Genomic DNA, 5,745 nt, shown 5'->3' on the forward strand with positions numbered 1-5,745 from the left:
AAAAAATACCTTCACTGAACCCTGTGTCTTGTGATTACTCAAAGCAAAATAAAACAAACAAACAAACAAACAAACAACCCCCCCCCCAACTAAGCAGGACCTGTAATGAGAATGGTCGGCAGGGAGCCTTCAAATAAACATGAACCCTACACACTGTTTAATCTTTGTGTGGGATCTTCGAGTTTTGCATTCTCTTCACTCTAGAATTTTTAAAATAAAAAAATTTTAAATCCTTTACATTGTATTGGGAAATGGTTGTGTGCATTCCATGTCTGTGGCTGACATCCAATCATGGTTGTTAGCAGTGTTCTGAGGAGAGAAGGTACTTCAGCAAAAGGTCAGCAGGTGGCAAGCTTCTACAGCCTTAGGCTGAACCAGGCCCGCAGTGGGCGGACCGCATTCCAAGCAATGGGATCTCTTGCAGGATCTCTGTCAAATCACTTTTTCACTCTCAGATGTCTTTCTTTTAAAAAAAATTTATTTTTCAATTACAGCTTACATTTAATATTATTTTTTATTAGTTTCAGATGTACAATGTAGTGGTTAGAGAGTCATATACTTTACAAAGTGGCCCCGCTATATTTCAAGTACCCGCCTGGCACTGTACATAGTTCTCACAATATTACCGACTGTATTCCCTATGCCGTTCTTTACATCCCCGGGACTAGCAATCTGTACTTCTCAGTCCCTTCCTGTTTTTCACTCCCCTCAGTAATGACGCCTCTTACGTGCTCTGAGGTCTGCCTTGTCAAACAGTAGTGTGGACCCTCCTGCTTGCTTTCAATTAGTGTTGGCATTGTATGCTTTGTTCATCTTTTTCCTTTGAACCTTTTTGTTTTATTATAAAATTTGTTTCTTGTAGATAGCAGATGTGGTTCTTGCTCATTTATTCGGTCTGACCATCATTGTGGGTTAAATTTGCAAGCTTGGTATTTGGATCTAGTTTTTCTTCTTCTCTTTTGTCTGCAATTTTCCCCTTTTCTGATTTTTTTTTGCATTGAGTAATTTTTATGATTTAGTTTTATCTCCCCTTTGGCTTATTAGCTATTCCTCTTTGTGTGTGTGTGTGTGTGTGTGTGTGGTTGCTATAGGGTCTATAGTATATTACTTAAGCATATCACAATCTACCTTCAAGTAACACTATGTGAGCCCACAACTTACGCTCGCACATTTGCCTTTGTGCACTGGTGTATTTATCCTCACTGCATACAGTTTGAGAAGTGGTTTGCAAAGGCTGTTGATTTTTAAAAACGTATCTTTTTTATCCAGATACCTATTTAATTCCATTTTTAATTCAAAAAGTTTTTCAGTTGATTTGTTGGGTGGTCTGGTCCTGTCATCACATCATCTGTGAATCATGGTGAATTCGTTTTCACAGTTCCATAGTTAGGTATTTCTGGCTTTTGTTGCATGTCTCATTGAACAAATCAGACTTCTAGAATCACAAAAAAATCTTACTTTATTTCTAATTTCAACGGGAATACTACCGCTGGTTAATGAACACGTATTAGCAGTTATTGTGTGTCAGGCACTGTTCTCAGCGCTTCACCTGAACGATCTTATTTCACCATCACAACACTGTAAGGTCATTATCTCCAATTCACAGTGAGGAGACTGTGGCCAGAGAGGTTCAGTAACTCACCTAGGACGGGAAGCAGAGAGCTGGGATGTGAACTGTGGCTCTACAGCCTGTTGGTCTGTACCTCCTGACTGGTGTGCTGGTAAGTGTTTAACATCCAGCTCTCTGAAAATGAGCCCTGGTTTGTCGCGTCTGCCAGTTTTCATGGTGTAAATACCCCCGCTGTGGCTGACGTGGCATCACTGAGCATGGGTTCGGGGAGAGCGCCTTATAAGTCCTCTTAGAAGCTGGAACTCTTGCCGGTTCCTGTGCACCACAGCCTTCAGTGTTATACCATTAGGTAAGCGGGTGGTGGTGTTTAAGATAGTTATTGAGATTCTTTGGCTTTAAGAAACAGAAATCGGCTGGAGCTGGTCCAAGAAGAAGGTAGTTATTATAAGGAGATAGTCTCAGAATAAAAAGGGTAGGGCAGCCTTGCAAGAGTGGCAGGCAGCAAACGAGGAGCAGATACACTGGGGGCCTCCCTGGGTCCCTGGTCTCTAATTCTCTCTCTACTGCAGGTCAGTGTTCTGGCGTCTCTGGCCCACAGGCAGAAGACTACTGCCTGTCACTCCTGAATGTTCTTTCTCACTGAGGTTCCTGCCACCGGCAGAGACTGAGGTCTTCTCCGACTGGCTCAGTTAGGTCAAGAGTCAGGTCCAGGTCAGTCGGCTGTGGCCACGCAACTGCAGTGGGTCCATTTGCCACTGTTCATGATCGCATTGGAGATGTTGGCCTGCAGTAGGACTGACAGGAGGAGACAGGGGCTCCTCCTGTCTCTGAAATTCTATTACACTGAAAACCTGCCTTCGTACTGTGGTCCTCTGGGTTCCTCACCATCTGGGTCCTGATGACTTTTCTGACATGTGTCCTCCCCGTCAGTTTTCCATTTACTCACTGTGCCTTCCCATTGGCCCTTGAATGTTGCGAGCTCCCCTCACCTCAAGGCCTTAGTACATGCTCTTCCAGTGTCCGGAAAACGTTTTCCACTGGTCTTCTTGTGGCTCACAGCCTCCCTTCAGTGAAGTCCCTCCCCCAGAGGGTCCCTCCCTGCACATCCTTCCTGAAACAGTCCACTCCGTCTGTGTCTGTCCTCTCACCTGCTCTATGTTTCCTCATTATGCTCATATTATCTGAAATTGTATCATGTATTCAACTCTCTGCTCATGTCCCCCCACTGGGCTGTGTCCCATGGGTGCAGGGACTTTGTCTTGTTGACAGCTGTATTTTCAGCGTGTTGTAGATACTCAAACTCTATCCTTTGCATGCATACTTAAATGAATGAATGAATGAGTTACAGATGTATTGTGAAGTATACACTTAAAAACAAACCTTGACTTTATTTTCAAACGGGTTTTGTTTATTCTGTCTGGAAAAAAAATAGTATTTCTTTAAAAATGAAATATAGTTCAGATTTTTAATGGTCTGACCCTCCCTAATCTAGTCCTTAATGTACTTCCTCCCTGGCCCTACATGCAGTATTCTAAATAAGTGAGGTTTTCCAGTGATATGTGGAAATGGGCTTTTGTTGTTCATGTGATGCAGGAAATAGTTGCTATTAATTATGATTTGATTATCTGTATGTTTTCCTGATGAGAAAAGGAGCAGCCTGAAGAGCTGGTGTTTTGTTTTGTGCAAGCAGAAAACAGTATCCATTTGGTTATAAAACTCTCTCACAGAGGACTCCTGCAAGAGTCATCTTTCGTTAAACCCAGGTAAAGTGACTCAGAATTATCATCAAAATAGGTAGATGAGGAAGAAATGGTTCTCTGCCTGAAAAAAAAAAAAACAATTGAGAAAGGCATGTTTCCAAAAGTATGCCAAAAAAGAATTTATCTTTCTTATGAAAAACACAGAGCAAGAAGGAAAATACCGTTTTCACAGGAAAAAGCATGCATCTGGCCATCGACAAGCCTGTTTTCTTTCCAAAGGCAGGGAGATACTCTGTTGAAGAAAATTGACAACTTTGCCTCCAGGCTGAATTTTACAGTTTTTACTATCATGATTGATTTTCCTTTGCAGCTAACACACTCTGATAGAGTTTCGAGGAATCTTTTGAGCTGTGGCATTCTCATTGGCTTGCGTGCAGGTCTAGCTCCTGTGTCCCAAGGCAATGTCTAATTCATGCCCTCCATTTAGATGTATCTATTCCAAGAGCTTTTGGGGAAAATGTCCTTTCTTTGCTGTATAATCAACCTTGTACATTTCAGACCCTTGGGGAACGATGGAAATGAGAGTGAACAACTGCACAGCTGGAGGGAAGCAAGTGCCTCTCTAATTAACTAGTTAACACATAAATTAATGAAGTCAACAAACACTTAATAACAAACCCTGCACCCGATGTTGCTCTAGGATGCAGGGATACCACAGGGAGGAGACATGATCCATGCCCTCACATAGCTCACGGGCCAGTGAGCTTCTAGAAGGAGGCGTTGTCCAATTTCAGGTCACAGATCAGTGGGAGGAAGACATGCTTAAACTCTGCTATCTCCGACAGTGGGAGTTGACCACCCCACTTTGTTTTAAGCCTTTCAGATAAGCCATAATATTCATTATGAATTGGTTGGACTCCTTTCTTTTCGCAAGGATTTTACTTTTTCAAGAAGGGTGACTGGTCAAACCATTATGTATATCTTTGTAGGAAATATGCCTTTACCTACCACAGAAAGAGGAAGAATACTTCTTGCAAAGAACTGGGAGTAGCTATACCCAGGGACGATCTAATGACCTTTCGCCCTTGGAGGAAATGTGTATGTTGTCTCCTGACACAGCAGCCCTTTTATGTTCTTAGTGACTGATCTGAATGCACAGAAGGTCAAATTCAGGGGGTGTTTCCTTCTGTATTTTTGGGGGGGCAGTTTTCTAAGTAAGGCTTAAAAGAGTGTTTTTGTTTTGCTTTGTTTTAAAGTTTTACTAATATCTTAGAATTTTCTGGATGGCATAAAATTATTTTTAGAGTATGCTAAAAGTAAACCCTAATTTTACACAAAAGAAGCTCTTAAAATTATCTAAAAAAATCTAATTTTTAAAAAAGATTTTATTCATTCATTTTTAGAGAGAGAGGGAAGGGAGGGAGAGAGAAAAGGAGAGAAACATCAGTGTGTGGCTGCCTGTCACCCCCGACCCCAACTGGGGACCTGGCCTGCAACCCAGGCACATGCCCTGACTGGGAATCCAACTGGCGACCTTTCAGTTTTCAGGCTGCTATTCAATCCACTGAGCCACACCAACCAGAAATGAAAAAATCTAACTTTTGTAAATGAAGTAATTTTTGGGCTGAACACTTTTAAAGTCCTTTTAGTTTTAAAGAGTTCTAAGACCTGCATCATACTAGACATTATTCCACCTCTTTCCTGTAGCCACTCTGTTATGAGATTATAAAATTGCTAACTCACAAAAAGTGACGAGTTTAGTCTCTAGTGTAGCATTACTATGACTTTTCTTTAAAAACTCATCAAATCTACTCTTTCATTCTTTGATTTATAAGATCTAATTTTCTTTTTAAAAATATGGTGTGGGGGGCCCCGGCTGGTGTAGCTCAGTGAATTGAGCACAGGCCTGTGAGCCAAAGGGTCGGTGGTTTGATTCCCGGTCAGGGCACATGCCTGGGTTGTGAGCCAGGTCCCCGGTAGGGGGCACACAAGAGGCAACCACACATTGATGTTTCTCTCCCTCTCTCCATCCCTCCCTTCCTCTTTCTCTAAAAATAAATAAATAAAATCTTTAAAAAACTATGGTGTGGGGGCAAGTGTCAAAGATAGACCCCAATGGACCCTGCTTTGGAATTCACACCCTTTTTCATTGACTGTGATCTGACCAATGAGTTGCTTCAACCAACAGAATGTGGTGGGAGTGATGTGGAGCCCATTCCATGACTACCCGCTTCTGCTTCCTCCTCTTGGAACATGTTCTTTTGGAGCCCTGGGCTCCTAACTCACTGCCCTGCTGGAGAGACCACTTGGGGACACCATGTGCAGAGGCCTGTGAGACTGTATGGAGAGGGAATGAGGTCCAGCAGTCTGAGTGTCCTGGTCAAGCCCTAGCTGCTGGCTGACTTCAACTACATGAAAGATTCAAAAGAGATGGCAGAAGAACCACCCAGCCGAGCCCCGCAACACACAGAAAAG

Source organism: Phyllostomus discolor, chromosome 1, assembly GCF_004126475.2.
Source record: "Phyllostomus discolor isolate MPI-MPIP mPhyDis1 chromosome 1, mPhyDis1.pri.v3, whole genome shotgun sequence".
Classification (NCBI taxonomy): Eukaryota; Metazoa; Chordata; class Mammalia; order Chiroptera; family Phyllostomidae; genus Phyllostomus; species Phyllostomus discolor.